Source organism: Centruroides vittatus, unplaced genomic scaffold (assembly GCF_030686945.1).
Source record: "Centruroides vittatus isolate TY-2023 unplaced genomic scaffold, ASM3068694v2 contig_397, whole genome shotgun sequence".
Taxonomy (NCBI): Eukaryota; Metazoa; Arthropoda; class Arachnida; order Scorpiones; family Buthidae; genus Centruroides; species Centruroides vittatus.
The window spans coordinates 417,553-437,018 of NW_027122212.1; the positions used below are offsets into that span (position 1 = coordinate 417,553).

The following is a 19,466-nucleotide window of genomic DNA, read 5'->3' on the forward strand; positions in this document are numbered from 1 at the left end:
TGCACATAAGAAGGGGGTTTCGGTAAGTTTCAATCTTCTTTACATGGAAACGTCGGTTCGTGCCATGCCAATAGCGTCGAAAATAAAATCAGTGAGACGAGAAAACTAATGTTCCCGTTTGTCTATTTGGACAATAAGAAAATCTTTAGTCTTCGTTAACGACACGTAGGCTGTCCGGGAAAAAGCTAAATCTAGTTCTGAAGCAAAGTCTCCATTTTCTATTTTCGTAATGGTTTCGCTTAATATTCGTTCATCTATTTCTCTCTGCGAAATTCGTCTTGTTTTTTTTATTTTTATTCTTTCCCCTTTTCTCTTTCTTTTAAATTCGTCCTTTTGTTTATTCCCTACATTACTTTACAGCTTTCCACTTAGGGTATTCATTTTAATCGAGTCAAAATTGAAGAAAATAAAGGGGAGAAAATCTTTTAAAAAACCCATATTTGTTAAAGACGGTTTAAAGACACGATATCCCACTTTAGCTTTATAAAACGCGTATTATTAATAACAATATCTGCCAAAGACGAAAATTCTTCTAAATTTCGTTACGTTTTCGAAACGTATTAATAAGGAACAAACGCTTAATTGATGACCGGTAAGATTTTCATTAAAATCGCGAGTGAAATTGCGTAAAAAATCTCCAATTTACAGACAAATTGTTAATTGGAGTGGAATTTCAATCTCAAATTTCACCCAGTTATCGTTTATTTAAGCCGTATTAATTACTTTTGAATGATTTTTTTACTTTTGAAACAAACTTAAATTATATAATTCGACGTTTAGAGCCGGTATATTCTGGTATTTCGCACTGTTTAAGGCCTTAATATTTCTTATTTTGATAAATTATAATATTTTACAGTCGATTAATTGCATTCTTATTTATAAGCCTCACTCCGATTAGAATTCTCAACAACTGCTCCGTATTTATCGCTACGAATATGTTCTACGAAATGAATATTCTAAAATTATAGGCCTTAAATAATTAAAGAGTTTGATCGTATCAAACTCCAGGAAATTGAATTACGTAATTTTTGATAAGTTGAAAAATTAACTGAAAATCTTTATAAAAACAGGAAGTAAGTTATACGATAATTTCTAAAACAAAAGAGAAAAAATGCACTGAAATGAGTTACGTAGAAAACTGATTGTATAAAGAATCATCCTACAACTGCATCACTCCAAATGCAATTTTTACATGCGTTACACGCGTGAATGCTCACACTCAGTAGATGCGGACCATTATCTGCGATATCAAATCTATTACGCGTACGCGTACCATTCTAATACCACCTTTTAAATAAAATAGTTTTATTAAAAACGATTTTCAGCGGTGCGAGAAAATTCGACATTACGGACGAGAGAAGATAGTTAAATAATGAATTTTACCGACCCAGTTATGGATCGAATTTAGAATCTATTCGACCAAAGGGTGTTCCCGATCGATTCTGGTAGAAAGCCAAACGTCAACAAGTGTCGATCTGATGGAATTCCCTAGTAAGCAGCTAATATTTGACGTATCCGGATATCGTCGCGCCAAAATTAAAAAACGTTTTTTTTTTCTTATGTCTTCTTAATCGTTAAATCGCGGTTCGATCCGTACTTCCCGCTTAATACGATATTCGCTTTTCTGCCTCCATTCATATCTTCCCCTTTTTAAATATTTATTTTCCATTCTTATCCACTGCTCCTTCGTTTATCGTGCATACGTTTACGGATGGAGCATAAATGCTTTAATAAAGCCCGTATTTTCGTGACTGTTCGTGCGGAAAGTTATAGAAATCTTCCGTTAACCGGTAAAATTCCTTAGATTGGACTAGCGTAGATGTATTTCTATACTCCGACCCCACCGGCGGAGATAAAGTCTGCCAAACTTATCTCCTCCATCTTTTGTTTTACAAACAAATTTATGTCTGCAGATCGTTCGGGTTAACGGGGTTAAATCTAGTTTAACTAGTTACTCCCCTTTCCCCTCTTCTAATAGTTATTATTATTTTTCTAATACGCGTAACGCAGTGAGACTCTAATTTGGTTACGCGTCGAACTTGTGTAAAGTTATTCTAAAGATTAAATAAATATTCCGTCCATGTTAATAAATCACCAGCAAACGATAAGAATCGCAGAAACTAACAACTAAGACACGGCTCACAACTTTTAGGATCTTGTTTACGACGAAATCCAAACCGTTTTGTCAAATTTTCCATTGTGAGGATGACGCAAATGAGACCAGATGAATATAAACTTGACGATTGTCAACAACAATTCCGTCGTTCGTCCGTTTCTCCCTCCTACGCTTATAAGGAAAGAGGTCGCAGGTCATTCGGGCCAAGTAGTTGGCACCAATGGCGTTTCTACCCAGCAACCCATTGGACGAGAGCCAAAAACCACCGTTTTAGAAACTCGTTTCTCAACCCCGAGTATTTGATCACTCGCTTCGAAGATTGTTTCTTCTGGCAATTCCCTTTTGATCAACAGTACACCCGGCTATAACGTTCTTATCGACGCTTTCTATATCCAATATAAATATAATAACAGCGTCTTTAAAAGTCTCGCAACGAGACTCGAATAAAATAAAAATTTCGGCCCCCTTACCATTACTATAATAATAATATGGAAAGATTTTTGGCAGGGATCCCGCTACTGTTTCGCGCGTTTATCTTTTATCTATGTTCGAAAATATGAATTTTAAAAAAAATTAATGTGTTTTTTTTTAAATTCGACTTTAAAAAAAGGTGCTCCGAATTGCGTTTTATCTGCCTGGTTTTAATTAATAACAGTTGTATATAGGTTGACGAATGAGAAGTTGCAAAAAAAACCTTGCCAGTCAGGCGCCAGAACACTTAGTACTAAGTCTAAAATTGCTCTCGGTGTCGAGACTAGTACGGGAACTGACACCTTGTTGTCGCAGGAATGGCTGCTAGGAGAGTATCCAGGACCTGTCTGTATAATTGAATTACTAAAGACTGATAGAATCTATGTGGTGAGTTTACCGAAACATATGTCATATCGAGAAGTTATCCACCACACACTTCCCCCCCCGCGTGACTCTTCTCAGACGTTGTATAGATGCAGCATGTTGTTTTTGGCTTCCTTTCGGTGTTAAAGTGCGGATGATAAGTTTAATGCCCTCCCTGCGATTGATATTTAAATCCCTTGAAAATATTTTCGATACATGTTACGAGTTTAATGTCTCGCTAGATTCACGTTAGAACGAGAAATTTTAATAAAGGCTACCACTCCTTCGTTAAATAGTAAATCACTCGATTATATTACAAATTTTCCGTGGCGAATATCTTCGGAGAGAAAATTCGCCAGATAAGAAAATAAATCGAAAAAGATTGAGCCTTTGATATATCACTGTCATTAATCACTAACGGACCGTCACGTGACGTGTCCTAGGTTGGCTTGACCATTCCTCTTTGCGACAACAGGGTGTCCTTAGTACTTCCGGAATGAATTTCACTTCCGGTGTACACAACTTTTCTTATCCGCCGATGATTGAATGACAGGCAGAGAACTAAACTAAATAGATTTAGATAAATATAATAGAACGGTGTGTTTCAGTTGTTTGACTGGTGCACTTCTAGAAAAATAACAGGAAATTTGCCCCGTTCGAAATTAATTCTGTACTTTTAGTACACGTAATAAGCGTTAAATTGTAATTTATGTTATATACAATACGGAATTATCAATAGTAGTTAGTTATTACGTACGGTACATGTTAGCGCTAGTATTGGTAGTTTAATGTTTTAAAATCATATGACCCGTATTATAGCTCCTATTGCATATAGCTTAAAGCAAACAAATTTAAGTGCCTATAGGCATACTGTTTCAATTATCGACTCCCATACAATATTTGTTGTAGTGGGCATGGAACCTATTAGTTTGCTTTAATGCATATGCTAATTTATAATATAACACGTCGCCGTGGTGGCTATGACAAAAATTCAGTTAACGAAGTGAAAGTAAAAGTCTATCACGTTTATAGCTTTGTTATAGTGCATATAGCGAAAGTGAAAAGCAATTTTTGTACATGAATCCCGTTCGGCGAAAATATCTTATAAGAGGCGTTGTGTTACTTAGGGGAGCGTGAATTATTCGTAGCTTCGTTTTGGTTAATGTGGTCCAGGTTATAATCTGATATAGAAGCCCATAGTTAGTTTCTCTTATAAGATTGTAGGTAATCTCGGGGGAATTTTGGGAGTAAATGCCACCCGGATCATCGATCGAACATTAAATAAGGTCCGTTAATTATAAATACTATTTTAGAAAGAAGATAATTATTTCGAGCCGCTTATCATTCCAGTAAATGCAATTATTGGCAGCAAACTAGTTGCAGGTGAATGTTGCGGTGGGTCCATCGGGTGTGTTAGATAGATAAATCAGATTTCCTAGCAGCACACCTCTTCTTCTTGTCCATGTTGACAAAGTCTTGGCTGCAGAAATGAAATTAGCTGCAGGCGATTGGTAGATACTGGACAGATATGGCTTAGTTGTAAACAGGAGGTCCTTCTTCCTTCCGCTTTACCGATGGGATATCTTAGCTCTCTCCACACGTTTCACCTCGTCAAAACTTGAGAATTTACCCATTATGATGACATTGTCTATTGTCAGGACCTAGAGACAGTTTTTTGTCATTGTTCGAACATTTATAAACTTTAAAAAAAAATCGTTGCTAACAGTTTTTCTTCCTACACCATAATTCGTGCCCACAATTTTTAAATACGGTAACTGCAACACTGCACACGCATAAAATCCCGACTTTTAGTTCTTATTAAATCCTTACAATGGATAGAAAGCACGCAATAATCACAAATTTGATATTATCTCTTAACATTATAAAATAATTTTACTTCGTAAACTAGAATTTTGGCATTGTAGCTCTGGTTTAAGAGAGTTGCACCTGGTTTGGTAATCGGAGAACCTAGACACATTTTCTGTTTTTATCTTTATTATTAAATATCTATTTAAGTTACTAGGTTATTTATAGATATTTCCAGGAATTAATAAGAAAATAACCGGGGCAAGTTTACGCGCTTTCGAGTCCCACATCTGAATTGTTTTAAAGCTATTTAAATACTAAAAATAGATCTACCTTTCGAAGAGGCGTAAAATGGCACAAGCTGCGAGATGTTAAAGAGTTCATAGTACTACAGGACTAAGAATAAATGTTGCACCTTTTATCCTTTCCGCCTCTCCTTTTAAGAATTTTAAGTCCGAAGGGTAGGAATAACGAGAAACATTTGCCTCGGTGACAATGGCTCAGCAAAACTTAAACGTTTAGAAAGTACAGAAGGAAGTGAAGTTTGAACACAATTCTATATTTACTAACAGGTATTCTTGGAATTATTTTTTCTCTTCACGTAGTTATCTTCTAATAGTTTCGATGTCATTCCTCATTTCTGGAATTCTGCCAATCAATTATTTACTTTCTTCTATAAGTAAACAGTCTATCCTTCACCACCGCTCTTAATATAACAGCTATAGATTAACGTGCAAAATTCGCCATCATTGTTTTGTCGTCTTACACGTTAAACATCGTCATTTAGGATATAGAAAAATTTCTCGCCTTTTTCATAATCGAGATCGAACTCGACTAATTTACATATTTATTTTTTGATTTCTTTAAACAAGCCTTTTTTTTTAATTTTTGTAAAGTCGTGCGTAAAATAAAAAAATTCCCATCTTTTCCTCGACTGTTCCTGTCGATTATGAGGTTGTTTCTATTCTCTTTAGTAAATTCAGTTCTAGTAAAGATGCTGATACATAAACTACTTGTTTACTTTGCGTACCTGTACTATTTGTATGTAGATTTATTGTATATAATTCTATAGCTGATAGGATAAATCTTGTTCGCTTACCCGCACATTTGTTGTATTGCAAAATGATTAGAGGTTAGTTAAGAGTGCGAGTTCTGTAGAAAATAATGCGGTCGAATAGGTTATTTTTGATTAATTGTATATAGTATAACAGTATTTCAATCTAAGCGACTAGCTTTTAATCTTTATAAACAACTAAAAGTATACAATTTACGAAAAACGCTTTCGGTTTAGTACCAAATTCGACAAAAATTGTAGGATAAATGAGAAAAGGAGGAAAATGATCTTGTCAGTTTTTCTCATTTTTTAAGATTTCTCATCCGATCATCGTCAATGGCGTCGGATGGTAGAAATTTAATTTAAAAAATGACACGGACGAGAAACCGAAAGTGGCGAGAGAGGGGGAGGGATGCGATGACCCACAGACAGACGAGAATGATCAAAAGTGATGAGAGACCAGCGACCACCATTTGTCACGTCGCAACACACCGTTCGCCTCTAATTAACTAAACATTAACTCAACTGATCCTCGGGACCGGATCTCGGTCCAAGAGAATACAACGAAATTGTGTGAATTCCCAGCACGCTGGAAATATCATTGGAGACATTAGTATCTGTCATTTTATATTGATTAGAGCTGCATCAGACGCGTCTCGACAAACAACGAATTTCTCTTCTCGTCACTTCGATAGGTGGGAGTCTAGTAAACCTCACTACGCTGGGAAAAACGGTAAACAAGAGCAGTTACGAGGCACTTTGAACCACCGAATGTATGTATTGAGTAAAGGCTGTTGATAGAGATGTTGAGACGGGAAGTAAAGGTATAAAGTCCAATGTATTTTTGCTGCTTTGCCAAAACTGACTGCTGGTAGCAATCAGATTCTTTGACCGATAGACAACCCCCACCATCTGATTTTTAACTGAATGACGCTCGTGTTTAAACCCGTTTATCTCTCGACCGTATTGTTCTTTCTTATTGCGGCTACTATTTGACCTTTAGAATTAACGTTATCTTGTGAAATTTTATTGCCTTTATTAGTTTATAATTAATTTTGGCGTCTTCAAATTGATTTCTTATGATGTTTAACGAGTAAATTTCGTGGAAAGTATCCAATGTGTAGGTGTGTTTGTTTTAACCTGAAAATTGAACTATATTTAGGCTCTACATTCGATTCATTGACGTAGATTTGTAAGACTTTGGCAAGTAGAAGAAGTATTTGAAACAATAGCAAAATTTCTCTTACATTTACTGTTTTTACTTCTATACAGTAAATGTATACTAAAAAAGTTTTAACCGATTAATTTATAGACTTAATGCATTACATAGGAATGTTTTTGCATCCTGCAAAGGATTGCGCGTAACTCAGCAATCTGACACATTTTTTACCGCAAACTCATCTCTATTAATCTAACATATCGTTTTAAAACGTAATGAAAGCTCGAAGTTTACACTAATCGTGCCATTGTTTAATATCTCTCAGTCCATATATCGGTCTTCTTTACCAATGGGGCATCTCTCCCACACTTTACAATAAAACGCTACTAGACGATTTTTTAAAGCGTGACGAAAGAGCCAGTTTAGACTAATTGTAACAAGTTTTGCTGACACTTCATCCTCTTATCTCCTCTCGTTTAGTTCCTCCAAGGTCTATATCAATTAAAAAAGATACGGTCGACTCGACTTAGTTCCATCACTCGCTTTTCTATCGACTAGTTACTTTGCTGTATATATATTAATTAATGTTTTATTGCCCGAGAGATAACAATGGTAAAAGGAGGGAACCGATATCATTGGTTTAGCGAGGTTTTAGAGAGGAGGAAAGTATATTTAAGTCGTCGCATCTTTACAGCAACTCTTCTGCGTCCTTGAAGATGGATAATAGAATTTGAGTGGAACTCGTTTACCAATTCCGAGTGTCGAATTAAACTCTTAATAATAATCTTTTTTAATTTTAGTACAGCGAGAGAATACTTTTTTTTTTGTATAAGTAAACTCTAAGTTGTGGAGGTGTGATACGTTTGAACGAGGTTTCGACACTACGTCGATAAATTAATGCATTCTTTACGTAAATGTAAAAGAAGAGCACTTTGACGCAACATCGGGGTTTTGTAACAAAATTAAATTTGTACACGAAAACCTGAGTTAATTATGTATAAATAATTCGACTAAACCTAAATTGATAATTAACCCATATTAAAGCGAAAATGCATCTCTTAATCTTTTTTCTTTCTCTCTTTTAACGTTATTATTATTATTATTATTTACAGATAATTAATTTAAAGCGTTGTTTTATGATTCACTTATTTAGCAAATGATTCACCGTACACTTGTCAATGCCACTAACATGACCTCATAATGATACTAGACTAATTTACGTGACGATGTAAAGGGTAAGGGGTATAGAAGAGGGCAAAAAATATAATTTTTGATCGTTTATAGAAGATAAACCGCACGAGTTTTTAAGAATTACGAGTGGGAGGAATGTAATTTTGTTAGTTTTTTTTCTGTTTTTCATTTAAAACGGGGTAAGTTTCGTGGGGGGTTAGAACAGAACGAAATGGGAAGAGTTACTTTTCTTCGAGCGGTAATCATTTTACATTTCTACAAATATAACTTAAACGTTTCTAGGAGAATTGTATACAATTTTTCGTGACAATATTCGACCACGTCTGATGCGAAAGACGTGACCGGACATAAGTTTGTAAGCATAGATGCTCGAAAACGCCTTACGACAAGACCGTTTCTGAATACTAGTTTCTTAATGTTGATCTCCCAGGATGTATGTATTTATATAGTTTGGGGAAAGATAAGCTTATATTCTTGCCGTGTTGGCTTAGATACGACAAAAGATTGATGATGTGAAGTCATGCGCCGAGTCTGAAGTTTAACGACAAAAGGTAGACAAGACGAAGGCTCTCATTACTCTTTCAGTACACGATGCTAACACAGGAATAGGAATTAAATAAGTAATGCAGGAAGGGTTTTGATTGTTCTTTCTTTGATTGTTTGAATAATGGTTGCACTTATTGCATTCGGGATTAGTTCTGATTCTTTTTTCTTCCTTCTTCTCCAAAAAAAAAAAAAAAAAAAAAATAGTTTTTTGTGGCGGAAATTTGGGTAATTGATAAACTATTTTGTCTTTATTACGGCGTTTCTATTAATAAGTTTAGTTCGTGACGAAACGTGAAGGTCTGCGAGTGTTAGGTTGAGTGACGCGAATGTCGTTTATTCGTGTTAAAAAGTAGTGTTTTGTTCAAAGACCGCGAGTTATTTACACGTTCCATATGAATATTCAAGAGTGTCTTTTTGCAATATAGCGAGTAATTAGATTTATTCTTCGTCGAATCTTAAATTAATCCAATTTACGGCTAGATTAATAGGTTGTGCGTAGGACTATTTACTAATACTCGCGCCGTCGAGAGTCATCCTTACAAGAAAAACAACGAAAAAATAAATAAATATGACGAGAAGATCCTTTGTGGTAGTCCTTTACAAATACCAATGAAAGGAATTAGAATGAGGCCAACATACCCATCGATTTTTTCGAATAGATTTTTCGATATTTAATTTTTTTAACGTTTTTATTAGTAAGTGACGGATTTAAATTAAACTGTTCGAAAATTAAATTAACAATTAAATGCAGCTGAAAGGGCGTCTTGCCCACTCGGCGTGAAAGATGCCTTTACGTGTAAAAATGCGTCGGACAAAGTAAAATATACATACTTCGTTTAATGTATTTATGACGTTTAATTACAATTCAAATTAAATATGATAATTTTATTATAAAATAAATAAAACTTAAGCAGTTTTTCTTTCGTTATAATTTACAAAATTGCTTGGTAAATTCTAATCTTCTATTTATATCTTTGATTTTATTCGATTTTTTGCCAACGACGTGATTTTTTTTAGTTTCTTTATTTGTATACCTTTTTGGAATTGTTTTTTTTTCAATACATAATGTTTACATACAAACAGTAAAATAAATAATGTTAAGAAAATAAAAATTCGTAAAAAAAAGTGAAATTTAATAGGAGAAAAATCATTTTTATTTCGTTAAAATTAAATAAAATAATCTAACAGATTTGTCAAGTAAAAATATATATATATTTTTTTTTATTGAAAAATTGTGTTATTTTTATCCTGTGAAGTTATTTATTTTTTTTTCAATTTTATAAAATTATAAGATATAAAACAGTTAAAAAGGTAATTTTTCTAGCTCGTACAGAATAAAATTCCTTTGTCAATAAGCATGTAAAATAAATGATCCTTAGTCAAATTGTATCGATGGTATCCAAACATTAAGCACAAAGTTAGAAACGATTTACCTTTTCAGATCGATAAAAAAATATCTTCTTACCTCTAAAATCGCATAATATTGCGATAAAACATATTTGAATTTATCAAAACATCGTTTTTCTCCATTCTTATGAAAGAGAAGAGTAATGCCCCACTTGTAAAGATGCCCTAGCCTGAGCCAGATTTAGACTTGTAGGCTGCGCTATAACATACAAGAGATCCTTTTTTTTCTTTGCCAAATAATGGGAAATTTTGTATAAACTATGCGAATACAACGAGGCCCCTCTTAACGTGAGGCCCTAAGCTATAGCTTGTTTACCTTATACGTAAATCTGGTTCTGTCTTAGTCATTGCGTGTCGTTAATCGGTACGTTTGAATGTAAACGTGTCCAAATAACGAAAGATAGACTGGGACTTCTTTACCATCTCAAGAGCGTGTCACCTTTATTCTTTACAGAAATGGCGAAAATTAGTATCGAAGAAAATAGGAGTGCGTCTTATAATTCATTTAAGTACCCTTTTTTTTTTTTTATGTATTAAAATTTAATATCGGAAATGTTATAATTAAAGTTAAGTCGAAATTTAAACTCGTTTGTACACGATACACCAGGTATTTACATATTAAATGAACATGAATTAGCTGAATCATCGTATTTGAAGGGATGACGATGGAGTCATTTCTTTTCAACAATTCAAACACGATGATTTCTTCAAACTTTCTTCATAATAATGCTTTTCATGATGATATTTCTTTCTTCCACCTTTGTATTTTTAAAGAGTTGTTTACTGTGTTTGGATATGTAAGGGTAACTAAGGGAGTGATTTTTTTTTTAGTCTATATCACTTGAACCCGTTAGAAAATGTAGATCTTTTTTACATGAATCGATACGCCAATCTGTTGGCCACTATATGTAATACGGAATTTAAAAAATAAGAAAAACTAGACAACTATGCAGTGTCCGGTATTCTCCTGTGACAAAGGGTATAGCGCTCAGCACCTGGAGCCACTACAAACTGCTAGAAAATAGTCAGAAATTTATCATAAAAAAAGGAAATAAGGAAATGAAATATAATTAATTTACACATATTCATTACAAATTGAAGTACAATAGATTAATCAATTTATAAAAAGGGGGAATGAACACTTTAAATATTAAATCATGCAATTTCATATTGCCATGCCCCTGACTATGGCACTTAGAAATTGTACATTATAAGAAAAATCGAGTAAATATATAAAAAAGTGAACTCTAAGACAGTTCTGACACTATAAAACTTATCATGATTGTCCCAAGAAAGTGTCTACAATTGTCTTAAATCATGTTTGATTCTAATCAGCTTTGGAAGGAGAGACGTTATCCAAGCTAAATATTGATATATGGTAAATATATAGCATAAAACACATTATTATCCGCATTTTTAAATATATATAAAAATTTCATATGATACTTGCAATAAACATTTCTTGAAAGAGTAAAATATTTTAAAAACAAGTTTTCAGATACACGAAACATGGACGGAAACGCGCGAGCATAAACACATATGTCTGATACATACGTGGCTGACGAAACATGAAAGTGCTGCCAACCTTTTATTTTTAAAAAATATTTCACGTCCGGCTTTATCCGGTATCCGGGAATAACCCAAATCTTCCCTAAATGTATGTTTGTGATACGGAAATCTAACTAAAATATATAATATATGCCCTAAACACCTAGGAATGTATATGATATTCTTTGTACAAAAACATTTTTATCATTTTCCGAAGGTGTTTCTATTGTCAGACTCCTTTTTTTTCTAATTTAACAAAACAAAAAAAGTGTTTTCAACACTTTTTGTTTTTGATTACGGTTTAAAATTTGACAGTCATTGTTTTGGTACCGGTTTATTTTCACGTTTGATGTTGAAGTAGATAAAGGAATGAGTATTATGTACCAAAAATTAATCGATAGACCCAATGACTAAGTTGTTCGAAGGTTGTATTTTGTTTCGGGAGACAATTTCCTTCTTGTTTCGAACTCAGGACCCGCATACGAGTAATTCTTAAGGACTATTCGTCAAAGGTGAGCGGTTACTTTTCTAACGCAATTCGGATTTAAAATTTCAAGTATGCGGACTAATTGATTTCACGAGTTAATGAACGAATGAAGCTAACGTCTCTTACTTTTTCGAAAAAATTTTTTAATATATTGAACAGTAATTAATCGAGTTACATTGTAGAAACTATCAATAAAACTTGTTTAATTCAGTTTACAGTTCTCTATAACGTAAGAGAATCTCGTGCTTCTCTTATCTCCTTTTTCGTTTATACAGGTATCGGCATACAGGTGTATCTTTTCAATGCCTAAGTTTAACACCCGCGTTTGATATATTATAGTTGCCAAGGTAAAAAAAAAAAAAAAAAATGTATGGTGTTTGTCACGTACTGTACGTTTTGAAAAATATTTTTGAAAAAGTTCAACTAAGATGTGCTGTACTTTGACCCTCTTCACTTTGAGAAGCGACGATTAACGAGCTTCTACGATAGTGGGCCCTATACTTAAACCTCGAACCGAACCGAATTTAACAGATGCAAAGGCCCACGCTCTTGCAGATAAAGCGATGTCAAAGAGCCCGAGGCCCTCTCGCGTATACGTCTTTAATTAAAATAATCGGATTAGGTAATCGGTTTTTATCGTGGAGGATGCGAATGAGAGGTGTGTGCACGCGCCCATTTTTATGAATGGCCGTTATCGACGAAGTTAAAGGAAAAGAGTCACTACGTAAGCCATCGACTGGGTTCCGACCGCTTAACTTTTGTTAGAGAGTCAATAAATCTCGGATAATTTCTTTTATCTACGTGTAGATGTTTCCCTTTAATGATCGAAAATGATCTTAAATCTTAATTAATCTGCGTGTACTTTAGTAATGACATTTCTAATTGGCAATTAAAGCTTATTTACAATATCCAAAGTCTGACCCGGTGCCGTACAGATTTTGCCAATCAGATTAAAACTCGAGATCTGCATTAACGACGTCAAAATTCTTTTTTTTTCTTTATTTTTTTTTCTTCGTGTGGAAGAGATGGCACCAGACTCGAACCGGACGCCATACACTCCTTGTTATTGCTGAAAGATAGGCATTTGTATGGGCGCTTCAACGAAGAAACTGAATAAGATCTTGCTTATTCGATTGTCAGTTCATTCACTCGTCTCCAAACGATTGAAATTTGCTTCAATCGTCCATCTTTATTCTACTATTTTATTTATTCATGGTTTGTTCGGTTCGACTTCTACTTGAATTCTCATGCAAAATTCTTTGATGAATTATTGTACGAACGATTAATAAATACCGAAGTACAATTATCTTCTTTTCCATTAGATCTGAACGGATCAGGAAGGATGCCAAACCGTAATATTATAGTGGCGCGGAATATAAAAAATTGTATAAATCTTATTAAATGAAGCGTTTCTAATAAAAAAAGATCGAGTTTTTTAATTTAAGAATTGTATCAAAATACGTCTAATTGAAAAATAACAAATAAAACGATGTCTTTTGTGTTTAATAAACTATAGAAGAAAATATTCTTAAAGTTAGATCCTCAGTTTGGGAAGAAGGATATGTCAGTTTCTGTCGGGGTAGAATACTAAATTTTCAGGTGTTCTTTCTGCTGATGCTGATAGTGTGTGTACTACTACTACTACTGATGTTAGAAAATAAGCACACTATCAGCTGATGATAATATGCTTCAGTAGTGGCTTACCTGGAATCAATAGAGGATATCTATCTCTCAAAATGCTCTACTGATGATGGTAAGCGCGCCGTTAAACTGTTCGCAACGTTTGTACTACCTAACTATCGATACAGCAATATAGCACCGCTATAAAGGGAAGCCTTACTGCAGAACTCCCCGTTAAACCAGGGGTTACAAAAAATTAAAAAAAAAAAAAATGTATCAGACGTATTCTTCGACGACACAGAGGCACAGGTAGGACTGAGGAGAGTCCTTTTTTCCCCTATGCATCCATTGTGACGTCGAAGAAGTGGACGCGTGGCACACCTTTTGCGTCACGCGTGCCCAGCTGTCTGGTAACGGTCGCTGAGAGGATTCGTTACGTCTCGCGGATCGACAACAAAAGCCGTGTTTTTCTCGCGCACCCTCTCTCTAGACTTGTTATTTAATCTTGCAATAATCGAGTGACGGTATCGTATAATGGACACACGTACCCGTCACTATGGGGTGCCCGAACTACTCCATTGCCCAAAATACAGCTGTCGAGTTAAATATTCGTCCCTCCTATAATATTACATTTTTATCTAAGAAAACGTTATAAATTACATTTATAAAGCAGTAAATTTATGTCGCCTATCATAATACGGTTCTGTTTTAAACATGATGTTTACGTTTGTTAGTACATTAATTATCTTGTGTTTGAGTTTTAGATTCTCGGATGCATGACGATTGTAAATTTTGCATTAAAAACCGCTTGAAAGTGTGAGCATTTTAGAGAAAAAGAAGAAAAGAAAGGAATAGATGGACGTAATGAGTAATTTGTTTCGATGAGAAATTAAGCGATCGGAGACTTCTACCCTGTTAGTAGTTTATTGAAGGATGTCCTCGTGCGTAGGAAACAGGAAAAAAGAAAAAAAAAAAAAAAAGAGAGTAAATAATCCCCGAACGCGTGTTACATTTTCACTTTGACTAGTGGAATTATTATAACTTTTCATTGTGGTAATCTCTCTGGTGACCTCGATTCCCACGATGGCCCTAACGATAACTGCGACAATTCTCTGTTTAAACGGGTAGGAAAGGCAACACAAATCTCTAGACTTAGCCGGATACAAATCGACCTCCTCTTCTCCAAATTAAGCCACCCACATAACTATTGTTAATCCCGTAGAAGTCGGGATTCTTTGATGCTGTTTGAACTTTGAATTATACTGTTTGAACTATGAATAAATATTAATTTACGTCCTCCCCTCTAGAGACTTACTGCTAGAGAGTCGGAGTAGAAGAGGCGCCTCACCGATATTTGATAACGGTGTTACACGAGATAAAGCAGGTGTAATGTATTGACCATTACGGTCAAAACGTCAAGCGTTCCTTCTCTCCCACGCATTTCGTGGGGGTTTTTACCTGTGTGACGTTCTCCCCACTCTCTCTCCTCGACACCTGACGCGTGGAATGGGAGGTAACCTACATCTCTCTCCATTAATCGACCAGAGTCGTCTTTCCCTCTCTCCTCTTCTGCCTGGTAGACGTGTCTGTCAGTTTATCCCGCTTAAACTTTTAAAGGTAGTGTTGTAACTTTAGATTGGTTAAACTTAAACTTATTGTTTCGCTGTGTTTGCTCTCGTGTATAACGTTATAATAGTGCTTAAAACTTTAAAAATGCTAGAATATTCTTTAACTCAGCTAATATTACTATATTTCGCTGCGCTCTACTTGATTAGAAATAATAATCTACACTTTGCTTGGTCAAAATTTTTCTCTGCGATTTGTTTGGTTAAAGATTTTGTTTTATGGATTATTTCTTTAAAGTTTATTTTATGGTTTACTCGGTTAAAAATTTGATTTTATGATTCAATGATATTTAAGAAAAGCATAGAATGAAGTTTCTTAGAAATTTTATTATTTGGTTATATTTGATTAGAAATTGTACTATATTTTGCTTAAATAGAAGTTTTGTTTGGTTAAAGATTTAGTTTCATGATTTATTTGGCTCGAGTTGATTTTATGGTTGGTTTAGTTAAAATTTTGTTCCACCGTTTGCTTGAATTAACCATAGAAAAATCTTAGAATTTTTATTATATGGTTTGCTTGGTTAAACGTTAAAACTAGACTATTGTTCAACGGATAAAAGCATCATTTTAAAAGTTAACCTTGGCTAAATGTTAAAAGTTATTATTGTGCGGTTAATTCATTAAAATTTCAAAATATTTTATACGTATAACACTTATTTAAACGTCAAAAGTATTGTTCGAACATTAGTTTTGTTAAACGTTAATTATTGTATGATTTGATTAGTTAAAAATACCGTTTGTACATTTTAATTCGATTGTAGTATAAAAGAATTGTGGTTAAAATCGGTTGGAATTTGCGAAGATTTTTTCTACCTGCAGACGAAATTGTCAGAACCAAAAAATTGACGAATTGCAGTGTCTGGCCGGGGTGAAGGTCAAAGTTTGCCGTCTCCTCCCATTGCCGTTACTCGTTCTAGAAAAGTGTACGACATCGACGAGCGTGATTAATATCCGTTTTCGACCCTCTCTGCCCTCCCCTCTTCTCGGTCATCTGATCTAACCAGCGATTAGCGTCCAGTTTTATCGGTTATCGTCGTATTCTATAGAAACGGTAGTTTTGTAACTTATTTTTAACAAACGTTAGCATTTAAAATTCCGGTATCACTTACAAGGTTAAAACTGTTAATAAATCATACGTGTAATTCCTTAGAACAGCAGTTAAGTTTTGCTTGCGTCACCAGCTCCGAGACGGTGCCATTCCGTCACCTTCCACCACCGTTATTGGACCGTGGCCGTGACCTCACGTCGACAAACACTACTTTCTCGTCTTCTGGTGGACCGACGAAAATTCGGTTTTCGACACCCTCCGAGGACCGACGGGGGTTGAAACTTTACGAAAATCTGTTTCGCATAGTTGACGTCAGATGGCAGCGCTCTCGTTCGCTCCTTCCCGTACCGACTTATCCAATTATGAGAGAATGTTATGTTTGTTATATATGTGCAGTTCCCCCAGGAATCTAGCTGCAACAATTATCTTTAATTATATAATTGTATGATTGACTAGTCAGCAATTACGCTCCAAACAAAAATGATACGTAAATTGAATTCGTCCATTCGTAAAGTGACAATTATCCTCTTCCTCTAACGTATTTTTTCGTGATTTTTTGGTGTATTTTTCGTCTGGTTATATGGTCCGGAGTTAGAAAAAAAAACTAAAGGCTTGGTTTGTAATGATACGTACAAATTTATTAGTGTAGTGGGGCGTAAATCGAAGAGAAGATACAGACCTGTAGAACACTTGAAACGTGTCCAACACGAAAGAAGACACGATCGAAACAACGGTGATGTTTGTGAACGACGAACGTGGCAGACAGGTGACAGCTGGCCCGTCACGTGACGCCAGTTTGGAGGGTAGAGAGAGAAACAGAGAGGACGGAAGGGATATAAAAAGGAAAAATGTCGAGGTCACTCTCGACTTTAGGGTCGAGATTCGAAAATTTTGCGTTCTCGATTAGTCTAATGTTTGTTTGTGGAGTTTTACGCTCCACGAACTGTAGCCAATGTAAACATATGGTGCCATTAATGCGAGGAAGGCGAGCGACGTTCTAAACCACTTTTACAGATTGTTCATTATTGCTCACGTTGTCGGTAATAGTTTAGAAAGTTTGAGGAGGAACCGAATCGTCATTTGACAATTAGTCAGGGAGGCAAAGACTGACTTACCAGCATAATTCATAGTTTGTTTGACAGTTCTACTATCACATAATGAATTTTAATTCATTGTGCTCCGTATTGGCCTCGAGCCAGAAGAGTGGGGTTACGAGGGGATAACAAAAAAACACACTAGAAAGAAAGAAAATTCGGACTAAGTGCACTTATATAGGTTCTTGATTTAAATGTTATTTTCGACTTTTTTTTTTCTACTCTTCTCTTCCTCCTCCTCTGGTAGATCGAAAAATACATTTAACAGATAAAACTAATTAAAAAATTTATCTAATTATTATTATCTGGTGAGGTATATATGAGGAGTTTTATTAATTTTTTTTCCTAATCACCCCGTTTGGAACATCTCATCTGGTTTCGCATTTTCCGGTGAGAGGGGAGGAACTATTTTTTTTGTTTGTCTTCCTGGACGGATGTTACGCCACCTAAGCGAGGGGATGTTTATTTCCTCTCCAGTGCAGACCAGACGGATGTCTTCAGATAAAACTAGAGAAACTGTCGGTTTTTCCTTTCGAACTACTTTACTTCTAATGTCGCCATATACGAAATTACACTCTTCTCGATTCCCGGGGTCGTCTATGTGTGTTTGTGTGTGCGAGACACCATCTGCAACCCAAAACAAAAGCGATCGACACGCAACCTGGAGATTATTTTTGGTACCCGTACACGTTGAAGGATGGTGAAGAAAGCGACAAACAGTTCAGACTTTTTTGTTTATTTTTATCGAGTGTCGAGTTATACCGGATTGCTGTAAACGGTAGCAATTATTGTTATGCAAAAATTCGATCGTTTCTCCTATATACGAGCGGGGAAAAATAAATATTTTCGAACTTCTGGCTCCTCCGATCACGCTTTGTTTATTTGTATGAAGCCTGCAATACGCTTTCTTTCATGGTAGTCATTGGTCTTTCTCTGAATGTCTTCGCCCTTTATAATATATGATCCATAGTCTTAACAATAATCTAAGAAGACAGACTTCAATAAAAAGCCCGATATATATATTTAAGTATATTAAAAATAATAATAGATGGTTGGGTGTGAAGCGCCGTATAGTTGTCCAATTTGAAGAAGCTATCGAGTCTCACTTAAACAGATCATTATCGTGAAGAAATCTTTTTATGATAACCTATAATAATATAGGCATTAATAAAATTACATATGGCATTAATTAAAGGGGAACATTACGAAGAAATTATACAAAGAAGAAGAGTACCTCGGTTTACAAAAGTACTCGTTTGTTTGTTTTTTTAACTTTAAGCAATACTTTAGAAAATTTAGACAGTTTTTCGATAGATTCGTAAATTTATGTGTTAATAAAGCAACATTTATCCTCATAATTACTTTAGATTAAAGCAAAAAGAACGTTTATTTAAACACGGAAGATATTCGGGCAGAATAGTGCAGATTTGTTTATTTTGAAGAAGAATCGACAGTGCCAGTTTGTGGCAAATGGAAGCAATTATCTTTGCAAGAAATTTCTTAGCATCTCCGCTTTATCTGGTAAATATTTGGTTAATAGTTATTTGAAATGCGAGTGTAAAAATAAAGATTTTGAAGGAAACGGAAGACATATTGGAATGGACAGTGTTCCAATGCAGGACTTATCGATCGGGACAATTATCTGGATGAGAGATATTTGAATCGGCTGTGGAGGCACACCTTGCCAGCATAGAAGACCTCTCCATCATCAAAAGGGTAAGAGGGGGAGAGAAGAAAAAGAGTGAACAGTTTATATTTCCACGTCCACTATTCCATTGGAGGCCGGCCGTGATTTAAATAAAAATTATGCCCGTCGCGCGCTCTTTCCATCGATGCATATAAATGCAAATGAAAAGACTCCGTTATACGAAATTCTGCAGTGATATATATCCCGACCGTGTGCGATCCATATGCATGAAGGTAGACTGAGG

The 19,466-nt window shown here is 35.0% G+C and overlaps 1 protein-coding gene and 1 long non-coding RNA gene across 3 annotated transcripts in view; one reads left to right on the plus strand and one right to left on the minus strand.

Annotated features, from left to right (window-relative positions):
* The window catches only part of LOC136976163 (zinc finger E-box-binding homeobox protein zag-1-like), a 103,927-nt gene that overhangs the window by 5,460 nt on the left and 79,001 nt on the right, over nt 1-19,466 (plus strand). The window lies entirely within an intron of this gene.
* Nucleotides 16,065-16,785, minus strand: LOC136976147 (uncharacterized). The gene is made up of 2 exons (XR_010880886.1): nt 16,503-16,785; nt 16,065-16,433 (listed from the first exon to the last, which is right to left on the minus strand). It is a non-coding gene; the product is annotated as an uncharacterized lncRNA (long non-coding RNA).